The sequence below is a fragment of the Oncorhynchus kisutch genome, unplaced genomic scaffold (genome assembly GCF_002021735.2).
Source record: "Oncorhynchus kisutch isolate 150728-3 unplaced genomic scaffold, Okis_V2 Okis04b-Okis11a_hom, whole genome shotgun sequence".
NCBI lineage: Eukaryota > Metazoa > Chordata > Actinopteri > Salmoniformes > Salmonidae > Oncorhynchus > Oncorhynchus kisutch.
The window spans coordinates 4,512,302-4,528,073 of NW_022261981.1; positions in this window are offsets into that span (position 1 = coordinate 4,512,302).

The following is a 15,772-nucleotide window of genomic DNA, read 5'->3' on the forward strand; positions in this document are numbered from 1 at the left end:
ACTGGAGCCCATCCACTCTGGAGCCCCTCCACTCTACTGGAGCCCATCCACTCTGGAGCCCCTCCACTCTAGAGCCCAACCATTCTGGAGCCCCTCCACTCTACTAGAGCCCCTCCACTCTGGAGCCCCTCCACTCTGGAGCCCCTCCACTCTACTGGAGCCCCTCCACTCTACTAGAGCCCATCCACTCTGGAGCCCCTCCACTCTACTGGAGCCCCTCCACTCTACTAGAGCCCATCCATTCTGGAGCCCCTCCACTCTACTAGAGCCCATCCATTCTGGAGCCCCTCCACTCTACTAGAGCCCATCCATTCTGGAGCCCCTCTAATCTGGATCCCATCCATTCTGGAGCCCCTCCACTCTACTGGAGCCCCTCCACTCTACTGGAGCCCATCCACTCTGGAGCCCCTCCACTCTACTGGAGCCCATCCACTCTGGAGCCCCTCCACTCTAGAGCCCAACCATTCTGGAGCCCCTCCACTCTACTAGAGCCCATCCACTCTGGAGCCCCTAAACTCTGGAGCCCCTCCACTCTACTAGAGCCCCTCCACTCTGGAGCCCCTCCACTCTACTAGAGCCCCTCCACTCTGGAGCCCCTCCCCTCTACTAGAGCCCCTCCACTCTGGAGCCCCTCCACTCTGGAGCCCATCCACTCTGGAGCCCCTCCACTCTACTGGAGCCCATTCTCTCTGGAGCCCCTCCACTCTACTGGAGCCCATCCACTCTGGAGCCCCTCCACACTACTAGAGCCCCTCCACTCTACTGGAGCCCCTCCACTCTACTGGAGCCCCTCCACTCTGGAGCCACCCCACTCTACTAGAGCCCCTCCACTCTGGAGCCCCTCCACTCTACTAGAGCCCCTCCACTCTGGAGCCCCTCCACTCTACTGGAGCCCATCCACTCTGGAGCCCCTCCACTCTACTGGAGCCCATCCACTCTGGAGCCCCTCCACACTACTAGAGCCCCTCCACTCTACTGGAGCCCCTCCACTCTACTGGAGCCCCTCCACTCTGGAGCCCCTCCACTCTACTAGAGCCCCTCCACTCTACTAGAGCCCCTCCACTCTACTAGAGCCCCTCCACTCTGGAGCCCCTCCACTCTGGAGCCCATCCACTCTGGAGCCCCTCCACTCTACTGGAGCCCATCCACTCTGGAGCCCCTCCACTCTACTGGAGCCCATCCACTCTGGAGCCCCTCCACTCTAGAGCCCAACCATTCTGGAGCCCCTCCACTCTACTAGAGCCCATCCACTCTGGAGCCCCTCCACTCTGGAGCCCCTCCACTCTACTAGAGCCCCTCCACTCTGGAGCCCCTCCACTCTACTAGAGCCCCTCCACTCTACTGGAGCCCCTCCACTCTACTAGAGCCCCTCCACTCTGGAGCCCCTCCACTCTACTAGAGCCCCTCCACTCTACTAGAGCCCCTCCACTCTGGAGCCCCTCCACTCTACTAGAGCCCCTCCACTCTGGAGCCCCTCCACTCTACTAGAGCCCCTCCACTCTGGAGCCCCTCCACTCTAGAGCCCAACCATTCTGGAGCCCCTCCACTCTAGACCCCAACCATTCTGGAGCCCCTCCACTCTACTAGAGCCCATCCATTCTGGAGCCCCTCCACTCTACTAGAGCCCATCCACTCTGGAGCCCATCCATTCTGGAGCCCATCCACTCTACTGGAGACCCTCCACTCTAGAGCCCATCCATTCTGGAGCCCCTCCACTCTAGATCCCATCCATTCTGTAGCCCCTCCACTCTAGAGCCCATCCATTCTGGAGCACCTCCATTCTGGAGCTCATCCACTTTGGCCAGATGGCTCTGGGCAGGATCCACTTTCTGGTGTTTAATTATGATCGTAATCAGGGGAAATTGGGATCAATTAAAAAGAGAGAGAAATTAATTAAATGCCGTCGAGAGCCATAAGCGGAGAGACAAGCCGGCCGGACAGTTCTCATAATCATCTCTCGTTTCTACCATCTCACTAGCAATATCAAATCATTGGGCATTCGCTGGTGAAATCATCTATCTAGCAAAATGCCCAATGATACACTAATGCTTGTGAGATTGTAGTTGACTCTGGCAGATGTGATGTTGACCTCTGTATGAAAAGTTAGCTAAATGTCCGTATCATCCACTAATGATCGTTCTGATGACGTTGAAAAAACACAGGCAAAAAACGTATTTGTCAACGATGAAAATGACAATGTCAGCAGAAAAAGACGAAGGTTGTGATAACAAAATGACAGCAATTAAAATGAGCATCTTACCATTGAAAATGTGCTATAGAGGTCTATTTTGTGTGAATGTTTATTACAACACAACACACAAATTGTTTTCGATGCATATCTGGGACGATGGTTTTCTGATCAAAGTGTTAAAGACAGGCCGTCTGGTGTGTGGCAACTGGCAACTGTTCAACTGCACCCCAAGCACACGTGCACACACACACACACACGTACACACACACCCCAAGCTGTTCCTGTCATCCGGCAAGGTGTTGGTCACCACCTGAGCAAGAGGAACAGGAGGAGAGATGAGGAGAGGGAAGGGGAATGGAGGAAGAGAAGAGGAGAGGGAAGGGGAATGGAGGAAGAGAAGATGAGAGGGAAGGGGAATGAAGGAAGAGAAGATGAAGGGGAATGGAGGAAGAGATGAGGAGAGGGAAGGGGAATGAAGGAAGAGAATAGGAGAGGGAAGGGGAATGAAGGAAGAGAAGAGGAGAGGGAAGGGGAATGAAGGAAGAGAAGAGGAGAGGGAAGGGGAGTGGAGGAAGAGAAATGGAGGAAGAGAAGAGGAGAGGGAAGGGGAATGGAGGAAGAGAAGAGGAGAGGGAAGGGGAATGGAGGAAGAGAAGAGGAGAGGGAAGGGGAATGAAGGAAGAGAAGAGGAGAGGGAAGGGGAATGGAGGAAGAGAAGGGGGGATGGAAACCGACTCGAGGTATGTTGCCCAAGCAGACAGATGCCACCACTGTCGCTGTTGCATTGTGGGATATAAATAGAGTAGCGCCAAGTCGTTCCAACCTTATTGGAACTCAGAGGGACCACCACATTCTGCCAGGATCACCCGCTGGCACCGAAATGAAGAAAGAGAAGAATGAGTGTGGTGAGAGAAGCCCTGTGAAAAAGGTGGACCTCCCTCGTTGGCTCTGAACTGTGGATTTACATAATGGATGTGATGGGAAGCAATGGGATGCTTTGGGCCTCTAACTGAGATCTTTTTCTCATTGTAACACTGTCTAACGCAGTGCACTGCAACACTCACAATCTGTTGTTTAGAGATGCACTATGCAGAAATCAATCCCCCATTTCCTGGTTGCTCATATTCTAATAGTTTGCCTAATTTCAGTTTATGTGACAAAACAAGCAAGTATATTGTAGTGAATCGTTGTACCATCTAAACAGCTGTAAAATATATTTTCCAGAACCAAACATATTGTATTTTCAGCTGTTTGAGGCTGGTGACAGAATATCCCACCAAACAAGGACAAAGCAGATGGGAATAATACGTTGGACCTGGGAAGAAATCATGGAAGGACATGAGACCCTTCCTTGGCAGGAGTCACAGAGGACGCAAGAAGGACGGCGACGACGCTGGGGACCGCGGCCACATGGAGCTGGCGGCTGAGCAGAGGGAAGAGCCAGAGACCATCTGGGAGTCTGAGGTGGTTGGTCGAACCAAGGAGAGTACCAGAGCCCACCTGGGAGTCGATAGAGAGGTTGTCGGTCGAACCAAGGAGAGTACCAGAGCCCGCCTGGGAGTCGATAGAGAGGTGGTCGGTCGAACCAAGGAGAGTACCAGAGCCTGCCTGGGAGTCGATAGAGTGGTGGTCGGTCGAACCAAGGAGAGTACCAGAGCCTGCCTGGGAGTCGATAGAGTGGTGGTCGGTTGAACCAAGGAGAGTACCAGAGCCTGCCTGGGAGTCGATAGAGAGGTGGTCGGTCGAACCAAGGACAGTACCAGAGCCCGCCTGGGAGTTGATAGAGAGGTGGTCGGTCAAACCAAGGAGAGTACCAGAGCCTGCCTGGGAGTTGATAGAGAGGTGTTAGGTCGAACCAAGGAGAGTACCAGAGCCTGCCTGGGAGTCGATAGAGAGGTGGTCGGTCGAACCAAGGAGAGTACCAGAGCCTGCCTGGGAGTCGATAGAGAGGTGGTCGGTTGAACCAAGGAGAGTACCAGAGCCTGCCTGGGAGTCTGAGGTGGTTGGTCGAACCAACGAGAGTACCAGAGCCTGCCTGGGAGTCGATAGAGAGGTGGTCGGTTGAACCAAGGATAGTACCAGAGCCTGCCTGGGAGTCTGAGGTGGTTGGTCGAACCAAGGAGAGTACCAGAGCCCACCAGGGAGTCGATAGAGTGGTGGTCGGTCGAACCAAGGAGAGTACCAGAGCCCACCAGGGAGTCGATAGAGTGGTGGTTGGTCGAACCAAGGAGAGTACCAGAGCCCGCCTGGGAGTCGATAGAGAGGTGGTCGGTTGATCCAAGGAGAGTACCAGAGCCCACCAGGGAGTTGATAGAGAGGTGGTCGGTCGAACCAAGGCGAGTACCAGAGCCCACCTGGGAGTCGATAGAGTGGTGGTCGGTCGAACCAAGGAGAGTACCAGAGCCCACCTGGGAGTCGATAGAGTGTGGTCGGTCGAACCAAGGAGAGTACCAGAGCCTGCCTGGGAGTTGATAGAGTGTGGTCGGTCGAACCAAGGAGAGTACCAGAGCCCACCTGGGAGTCGGTGGAACAGTGTGAGGAGGGATACCGGAGAATGGAGTTGGCTAGGTGTATGCAGCAACGCAGGCCTTTGGAGGAGCATGTTGCCAGTCCTGTGAACCTGAGCCGGCTCCACGCATCTGGCCTCCAGTGCTCCTCCCCAGTCCGGTACGTCCTGTGTCTCCTCCTCGCATTCTCCCTGAAGTGCGTGTCCTGTGCATGCTTCCTGCACTCGCCCTGAAGTGCCAGAGACTGTCAGGGAGGCATTGGAGAAGTTAGGAGAGAGAGAGATGAGAGAGATGTTTTGCAAGTGTGTTCTGCTCAACATCCGACCAGAGGATCCGGTTAGCAGTCTGGTGCAACCTAGGCTGGCTCCACGATTCTGGCCTCCAGTGCGCCTCCCCTGTCCGGTACGTCCTGTGCCTCCTCCTTGTACTCGCCCTGAAGTGTGTGTCCCCAGTCCAGTATGTCCTGTGCCCGCACCCCGCACTCTCCCTGAAGTGTGTGTCCCCAGTCCAGTATGTCCTGTGCCCGCACCCCGCACTCTCCCTGAAGTGTGTGTCACCAGTCCGGTTTCACTTGTACCGGCTCCACGCTCCAGTGCGCCTTCCGGCGACAGTCCCCAGTCCAGAGCTTCCTGCAACGGTTCCCAGTCCAGAGCTTCCGGCGACAGTCCCCAGTCCAGAGCTTCCGGCGACAGTCCCCAGTCCAGAGCTTCTGGCGACAGTCCAGGCACGGCGGTGCTCAGTCCAGGCACGGCGTCCAGACCCGCTCCAATTAGAGGCAGCTGGTAATCATTGTCTCTAATTGGGGATCATATTTAAGTAGCTATTTTTCTCACCTGTGTTTGTAGGATATTGATTTTGTGCATGTGCATGTGCACCGCGTAGGCACGTTTAGTTGTTCGTTTATTGGTATATTTTTGTTTTGCTGAAGTTTCACTTGGAAATAAATATATGGAACTCAACATCCGCTGCGCCTTGGTCCCATTCTTACGACAACCGTGACAACTAGCTCACATAGCGCACCCCGAGAACAGATCTACGGCTTCTTAGACTTACTTTCAATGAGTCTGACAGATCTATAACTCGTGTTTATCTCGTATTCTTTGTGAATTTGGTCGCCTCAAAAAGTTACATATTGAAGCTTTAATCCATTTCTGATAGAAGGGAAAGCATTGAGTACATTATGAAAGAATCCAGAGTTATTCAGAGTTATTTCACTCTGGGGCGGCAGCGTAGCCTAGTGGTTAGAGCGTTGGACTAGTAACCGGAAGGTTGCGAGTTCAAACCCCCGAGCTGACATGGTACAAATCTGTCGTTCTGCCCCTGAACAGGCAGTTAACCCACTGTTCCCAGGCCGTCATTGAAAATAAGAATGTGTTCTTAACTGACTTGCCTGGTTAAATAAAGGTAAAATAAAAAATAAATACATTTCACTCTGGAGAAAGAAAAAAAAATCTATTCATGAGTCTTTCTCACTGTCATGGCTGACTGTTGCCATAGACACTAGAATAGAGAACATTTAGAACACCTGCATTTTCCATGAAACAGACTGACCAGGTGAATCCATGAGAACGCTATGATCCCTTATTGCTGTCACTTGTTAAATCCACTTCAATTCGTGTAGATGAAGGGGAGGAGAAAGGTTAATGAATTATTTTTAAGCCTTGAGATCATTGAGACATGGATTGTTCATGTGTGCTATTCAGAGGGTGAATGCAAAATATTTAATTGCCTTTGAATGGGGTATGGTAGTAGACGCCAGGCCCTCCGGTTTGTGTCAAGAACTGCAATGCTGCTGGGTTTTTCACGCTCAACAGTTTCCTGTGTGTATCAAGAATGGTCCACCACCCAACGACATCCAGCCAACTTGACAAAACTGTGGGAAGCATTGGAGGCAATATGGTCCAGCATCCCTGTGGAACGCTTTAGACACCTTGTGGAGACCATTCCTGATATGAATTGAGGCTGTTCTGTGGGGGAGAGGGGGGGGGGGTGCAAATCAATATTAGGAAGGTGTGCGTGTGTATGTGTGTGTGTGTGACTGTGGCTGTGACCATGATGTATGACTTAACAATATGTGTGTGTGTGTGTGTGTGTGTGTGTGTGTGTGTGTGTGTGTGTGTGTGTGTGTGTGTGTGTGTGTGTGTGTGTGTGTGTGTGAGAGTGTGAGAGTGTGAGAGTGTGTGTGTGTGTGTGTGTGTGTGTGTGTGTGTGTGTGTGTGTGTGTGTGTGTGTGTGTGTGTGTGTGTGTGTGTGTGTGTGTGTGTATATCTGTATCGGTAGCGATACAATTAGTATTTTCAGTGTCCAGGCATCGCAGTGAGGTGGATTTAAATCATGGTGAAGGGTGTTACCCAGACTCCCCAGCTTTATCCAGATCAGAGGAAGTAGTATACACAACGTATGGGATCTCTGAGATCCAGAACATACATTACATTACTTTACCACAGATGGCGGACACACCTAACTAACACACCTCAAAGCACAAGTTCATGCATGGGAACTATTCAATCATTCAATCCTTTAACCAGATTTCCAAAGCCAAAATCAACATTTTCAGTTCCAAAGATGTCCATTTGGACTTACCTAAACAATGTCAAGCATATTCGATGACACAGGCTTTCTGGCTCAGAAACGGACCAATCATGTTTCTTTCTTTGTTTTGAACTTATCCAGTAAATGTGTCACCGGTGTCTGAATGGAATAACAGCTCTGTGTTTGTCCTGCCTGGGTTTCTGTTTTACAAAATATACGTACCTGGGCATCTTTATTTCTCTCTCTCCCTCCCCAGCCTTCCCATGTCCCTCACAGGACTGGCTTCCAGTACACTAAAACCCTGCCTTCTATGTCACACACACACACACACACACACACACACACACACACACACACACACACACACACACACACACACACACACACACACACACACACACACACACACACACACACACACACACACACACACACACACACACACACAGTCTTCGTCGGCCAGGGTTATCGGCAGTACAGCCTGAATAATTCAACCATGCCCCAGCGCCCTACACACACACACGTGCACATGTATTCACACACACAGACACTGTTTTGGAGGAAAGCAGTACAATGCCTCAAAAGTCAGTGACTTGCAGAACAGCAAAAAAAGTAACTTGACCCAGGTTGAAGACAGAGGGAGAGAGAGAGAGACAAAGAGAGAGAGAGACAGACAGAGAGAGAGACAGAGAGAGAGACAAAAAGAGACAGAGAGAGAGACAGAGAGAGAGACAGAGAGAGAGACAGAGAGAGAGACAAAGAGATTGAGAGACAGACAGAGAGAGAGACAGAGAGACAGAGAGAGAGAGAGAGAGAGAGAGAGAGAGACAGACAGACAGAGAGAGAGAGAGAGAGAGACAGAGAGAGAGAGAGAGAGAGAGAGGGAGAGAGAGAGCGAGACAGAGAGAGAGAGCGAGACAGAGAGAGAGCGAGACAGAGAGAGAGCGAGACAGAGAGAGAGCGAGACAGAGAGAGAGAGGGACAGAGAGAGAGAGAGAGAGAGAGAGAGAGAGAGAGAGAGAGAGAGGGAGAGAGAGAGCGAGAGAGACAGAGAGAGGGACAGAGAAAGAAAGAGGGAGAGAGAGAGCGAGACAGAGAAAGAGGGAGAGAGAGAGAGACAGAGAAGAAAGAAAGAAAGAAAGAAAGAAAGAAAGAAAGAAAGAAAGAAAGAAAGAAAGAAAGAAAGAAAGAAAGAAGGAAAGAGAAGAATGTTTTCCACACAGAAGAAACTGACCCCCGTCCCCCCAAAAAACTTCAAACACTTCAAACAAATGCATTTTTTCGGTCAATTAGATATATCTAATGTTACTTTTGAGGTGTGAAGCTTAGCCGAGAGTTTTCCTCTGGACAAAGGGAACAAAAGTTATCATCCAGCTATATCCAAGGTGCACAACATGGAACTGCACAGGGACAAATTATCTGTCTGGAAAACACTGGCAGGAGTTCAGAAGGCTTTGTAAAGTAAACCAGGTTTGTTCAGGGGCCTGCAACTGGTTTATTTTCCCAGTCAACTGGTCTTTATGTTGCTAAGGCCACCATGTTGCTAAGGCCTCCTTGTAATGGGCCTTGTGTTTCAGCTAGGAGGAGAAGAGGAGAGGACAGGAGAGAAGGAGAAGAGGAGAGGATAGGGAGGAGGAGGAGAGGAGAGGAGAGGAGAGGAGAGGAGAGGAGAGGAGAGGAGAGGAGAGGAGAGGAGAGGAGAGGAGAGGAGAGGAGAGGAGAGGAGAGGAGAGGAGAGGAGAGGAGAGGAGAGGAGAGGAGAGGAGAGGAATACAACAGGATGCAACCTACAGGATGCTGGGAAAACACCTTTCAGACTCTTTATCCCTTAGCACCAGAGCGCCGCAACAACGCCTGATCTCACCTCTACTCTACTCTCTCTACAGCAATTACTGTATCTCCAACAACGCATCTGTCAAACTACAGATCACATCACTGAGGTCACCAGGCAACATCAGAGAGGTCACCAGGCAACATCAGAGAGGTCACCAGGCAACATCAGAGAGGTCACCAGGCAACATCAGAGAGGTCACCAGACAACATCAGAGAGGTCACCAGACAACATCAGAGAGGTCACCAGGCATCATCAGAGAGGTCACCAGGCAACATAAGAGAGGTCACCAGACAACATCTGAGAGGTCACCAGACAACATCAGAGAGGTCACCAGGCAACATCAGAGAGGTCACGAGACAACATCATAGAGGTCACCAGGCATCATCAGAGAGGTCCCCGGGCAACATAAGAGAGGTCACCAGACAACATCAGAGAGGTCACCAGACAACATCAGAGAGTTCACCAGACAACACCAGAGAGGTCACCAGGCAACATCAGAGTGGTCACCAGACAACATCAGAGAGTTCACCAGACAACACCAGAGAGGTCACCAGGCAACATCAGAGAGGTCACCAGGCAACATCAGAGAGGTCACCAGACAACATCAGAGAGTTCACCAGACAACACCAGAGAGGTCACCGGGCAACATCAGAGAGGTCACCAGACATCATCAGAGAGGTCACCAGGCAACATCAGAGAGGTCACCAGACATCATCAGAGAGGTCACCAGACATCATTATATCGGACACTAAGAAGGCACACAGGCGGATGTACTACTTGCGGCAGCTGAAAAATTCAAAATCTCCCAGTCTCCGAGTCCATCCTCAGTCCCAGTCATTCCTGATACGGTTTGACTCATCAATCGTTGAGTCCATCCTCAGTCCCAGTCATTCCTGATACGGTTTGACTCATCAATCGTTGAGTCCATCCTCAGTCCCAGTCATTCCTGATACGGTTTGACTCATCAATCGTTGAGTCCATCCTCACTCCCAGTCATTCCTGATACGGTTTGACTCATCAATCGTTGAGTCCATCATCACTCCCAGTCATTCCTGATACGGTTTGACTCATCAATCGTTGAGTCCATCCTCAGTCCCAGTCATTCCTGATACGGTTGACTCATCAATCGTTGAGTCCATCCTCAGTCCCAGTCATTCCTGATACGGTTTGACTCATCAATCGTTGAGTCCATCCTCACTCCCAGTCATTCCTGATACGGTTTGACTCATCAATCGTTGAGTCCATCCTCAGTCCCAGTCATTCCTGATACGGTTTGACTCATCAATCGTTGAGTCCATCCTCACTCCCAGTCATTCCTGATACGGTTTGACTCATCAATCGTTGAGTCCATCCTCACTCCCAGTCATTCCTGATACGGTTTGACTCATCAGTCGTTGAGTCCATCCTCAGTCCCAGTCATTCCTGATACGGTTGACTCATCAATCGTTGAGTCCATCCTCACTCCCAGTCATTCCTGATACGGTTTGACTCATCAATCGTTGAGTCCATCCTCACTCCCAGTCATTCCTGATACGGTTTGACTCATCAATCGTTGAGTCCATCCTCAGTCCCAGTCATTCCTGATACGGTTTGACTCATCAATCGTTGAGTCCATCCTCACTCCCAGTCATTCCTGATACGGTTTGACTCATCAATCGTTGAGTCCATCCTCAGTCCCAGTCATTCCTGATACGGTTGACTCATCAATCGTTGAGTCCATCCTCACTCCCAGTCATTCCTGATATGGTTTGACTCATCAATCGTTGAGTCCATCCTCACTTCCTCCATCACCCTCAGGTTTGGGCCTGCGTCTGCTCGCTCCAAGGGCAGGCTAGAACACATTGCAGAGAGGTTCATCGGCTGCCACCTGCCCTCCATCAAGGTCCTGCACGTCTCCGGGGCAAGGCAGCGAGCAGGAAGAGATCGCCGACCCTTCCCACCCCAGTCACCCCCTCTTCCAAAAATGGTCCTCTGGCAGGTGGTTCAGGTCAATCATGACCAAAACCTGCTGTCACCTGAACGGTTTCTTCGCCCTGGGCTGTGGCCCTCACCAACCGGCCATCTGGCCCACAGAGACGAAAGGAGTATACACTCTATGTTGCACACCACATCAAGCCTTCTCTGAACTCTACTCTAAATAACTACACTCTACTGCATTGCACTCTGTTCATCTCTCTGCATTTAGATATATTCATATTGATACTGTATGTGTACCCACCCATCAACTGTATACCCACTGTATATCATATATGTATACCCACTGTATATTTGTATATCCACTGTAAATCAACTGTATACCCACTGTATATCATATATGTATACCCACTGTATATCATATATGTATACCCACTGTATATTTGTATACCCACTGTATATTTGTATACCCACTGTATATATGTATACCCACTGTATATCATATATGTATACCCACTGTATATCATATATGTATACCCACTGTATATTTGTATACCCACTGTATATCAACTGTATACCCACTGTATATTTGTATACCCACTGTATATTTGTATACCCACTGTATATCAACTGTATACCCACTGTATATTTGTATACCCACTGTATATCAACTGTAAACCCACTGTATATTTGTATACCCACTGTATATTTGTATACCCACTGTATATTTGTATACCCACTGTATATTTGTATACCCACTGTATATTTGTATACCGACTGTATATTTGTATGGCCACTGCTCGTCCTTTTATATCTTCATCCGCTCTCTATCTAGTTGTATACTGAATGTAAACTTGGTTTAAACTCCTCTGCCTGCATTTTGTTTTGAAATGTTATCTTTCACTAGTACAATACACCAAATACAATTCGTAATATTTGCACATTTAAAATGGCTGATAAAGATGATTCTGATTCAACAGATTGTTACGGTTTTCTTCCGTTGAAGGAGAGTCGGACCAAAATGCATCGTGGTTAATTCGATACATGTTTAATGAAGACAAAACACGATCAATACAAAACAACAAACGGAACGTGAAAACCTCTACAGCCTGTCTGGTGACATACAAAACACTGAGACAGGAACAATCACCCACAAAACACTCAAAGAATATGGCTGCCTAAATATGGTTCCCAATCAGAGACAACGAGAATCACCTGCCTCTGATTGAGAACCGCCTCAGGCAACCATAGACTTTGCTAGAACACCCCACTAAGCCACAATCCCAAAACCTACGAAAAAAAAACCATACATAAACACACCACAAAATAAACCCATGTCACACCCTGGCCTGACCAAATAAAGAAAGAAAACACAAAATACTAAGACCAGGGCGTGACACAGATGTCTCTGCTGATGTCTTGTTTGATATTTTTTATTGGATGTGGAGATGCAGACAAATGGCCAACGACATATAACTCTGCTTAGATTTGAACCAATATGGAAGAGTAGTATAATGTGACAAAAACAATGTGTATGTCATTTATTTCACTTCTTTAAAAAATAGTAATCATATACTTCAAATTATGAACAATTTCATTAATTCATTGATTGAATATATTGGATAACTAAAAGTAGTAAATGAGTTGTAAATGAGAATTTGTTCCTAACTGGCCTAGCTGGTTAATTAAATAAATTAAGGTGAAATAAAACACATTTAAATAAATAGGAGGTTGCTCAAGCTAGCGACAACGTTACATACAAAAAACATTATAGCCACTACCACTCAGACCAAGGCTGTTTGAAACAGGACCAAGATGAGCCACTACCACTCAGACCAAGGCTGTTTGAAACAGGACCAAGATGAGCCACTACCACTCAGACCAAGGCTGTTTGAAACAGGACCAAGATGAGCCACTACCACTCAGACCAAGGCTGTTTGAAACAGGACCAAGATGAGCCACTACCACTCAGACCAAGGCTGTTTGAAACAGGACCAAGATGAGCCACTACCACTCAGACGGAGGCTGTTTGAAACAGGACCAAGATGAGCCACTACCACTCAGACCAAGGCTGTTTGAAACAGGACCAAGATGAGCCACTACCACTCAGACCAAGGCTGTTTGAAACAGGACCAAGATGAGCCACTACCACTCAGACCAAGGCTGTTTGAAACAGGACCAAGACGAGCCACTACCACTCAGACCAAGGCTGTTTGAAACAGGACCAAGACGAGCCACTACCACTAGGACCAAGGCTGTTTGAAACAGGACCAAGATGAGCCACTACCACTAGGACCAAGGCTGTTTGAAACAGGACCAAGATGAGCCACTACCACTCAGACCAAGGCTGTTTGAAACAGGACCAAGACGAGCCACTACCACTCAGACCAAGGCTGTTTGAAACAGGACCAAGATGAGCCACTACCACTCAGACCAAGGCTGTTTGAAACAGGACCAAGACGAGCCACTACCACTAGGACCAAGGCTGTTTGAAACAGGACCAAGATGAGCCACTACCACTCAGACCAAGGCTGTTTGAAACAGGACCAAGATGAGCCACTACCACTAGGACCAAGGCTGTTTGAAACAGGACCAAGATGAGCCACTACCACTCAGACCAAGGCTGTTTGAAACAGGACCAAGATGAGCCACTACCACTAGGACCAAGGCTGTTTGAAACAGGACCAAGATGAGCCACTACCACTCAGACCAAGGCTGTTTGAAACAGGACCAAGATGAGCCACTACCACTCAGACCAAGGCTGTTTGAAACAGGACCAAGATGAGCCACTACCACTCAGACGGAGGCTGTTTGAAACAAGACCAAGACGAGCCACTACCACTCAGACCAAGGCTGTTTGAAACAGGACCAAGATGAGCCACTACCACTCAGACCAAGGCTGTTTGAAACAGGACCAAGACGAGCCACTACCACTCAGACCAAGGCTGTTTGAAACAGGACCAAGACGAGCCACTACCACTAGGACCAAGGCTGTTTGAAACAGGACCAAGATGAGCCACTACCACTAGGACCAAGGCTGTTTGAAACAGGACCAAGATGAGCCACTACCACTCAGACCAAGGCTGTTTGAAACAGGACCAAGACGAGCCACTACCACTCAGACCAAGGCTGTTTGAAACAGGACCAAGATGAGCCACTACCACTCAGACCAAGGCTGTTTGAAACAGGACCAAGACGAGCCACTACCACTAGGACCAAGGCTGTTTGAAACAGGACCAAGATGAGCCACTACCACTCAGACCAAGGCTGTTTGAAACAGGACCAAGATGAGCCACTACCACTAGGACCAAGGCTGTTTGAAACAGGACCAAGATGAGCCACTACCACTCAGACCAAGGCTGTTTGAAACAGGACCAAGATGAGCCACTACCACTAGGACCAAGGCTGTTTGAAACAGGACCAAGATGAGCCACTACCACTCAGACCAAGGCTGTTTGAAACAGGACCAAGATGAGCCACTACCACTCAGACCAAGGCTGTTTGAAACAGGACCAAGATGAGCCACTACCACTCAGACGGAGGCTGTTTGAAACAAGACCAAGACGAGCCACTACCCCTCAGACCAAGGTTGTTTGAAACAAGACCAAGATGAGCCACTACCACTCAGACCAAGGCTGTTTGAAACAAGACCAAGATGAGCCACTACCCCTCAGACCAAGGCTGTTTGAAACAGGACCAAGATGAGCCACTACCACTAGGACCAAGGTTGTTTGAAACAAGACCAAGATGAGCCACTACCCCTCAGACCAAGGCTGTTTGAAACAGGACCAAGATGAGCCACTACCACTCAGACCAAGGCTGTTTGAAACAAGACCAAGACGAGCCACTACCCCTCAGACCAAGGCTGTTTGAAACAGGACCAAGACGAGCCACTACCACTCAGACCAAGGCTGTTTGAAACAGGACCAAGATGAGCCACTACCACTCAGACCAAGGCTGTTTGAAACAGGACCAAGATGAGCCACTACCACTCAGACCAAGGCTGTTTGAAACAAGACCAAGATGAGCCACTACCACTCAGACCAAGGTTGTTTGAAACAAGACCAAGATGAGCCACTACCCTAGAAATGTCTCACAACTTTTCAAGGTCCTGGATCTCTGGTTTCTTTTGAATTGCTTTGTCCGGATTAATATACAGAACCTGAAACCCAATGAGGCCAGCATGCAGGTCGAGCAGTGCACACAGAGAATCTGCATCCCAAATGACATCCTATTCCCTATGTGCACTACTTTTGCCCAGAGCCCTATGGGGGACCAATATAGGGAAAAGGGTGCCATTTGGAATGTAGCAGATAGCCAAACCCAAATCAGCCTGTGTCTCTCTCCATGCTCCACAGACGTGACGTAACCAGTGGTTTAGGGAGACAGAGACTGGATTACTCAATAATAATACTAGTAGTAGTAGTATCAGTAGTAGTAATAGTAGTAGTAGTATCAGTAGTAGTAATAGTAGTAATAGTAGTAGTAGTAGTAGTAGTAGTATCACTAGTAGTAATAGTAGTAGTAGTAGTAGTATCAGTAGTAGTAATAGCAGCAGTAGTAGTAGTAGTGATAGTAGTAGCAGTAGTTGTAGTAATAATGGTAGTAATAGCAGTAGTAATATAGTAGTAGTAATAGTAGTAGTAGTAGTAGTAGTAGTAGTAGTAGCAATAGAAGTAGTAATAGCAGTAGTAGTAGTAGTAGAAGTAGTATCAGTAGTAGTAGTAGTATCAGTGGTAGTATTAGAAGTAGTAGTGATAGTAGAAGTAGTGGTAGTATCAATAGTACTAGCAA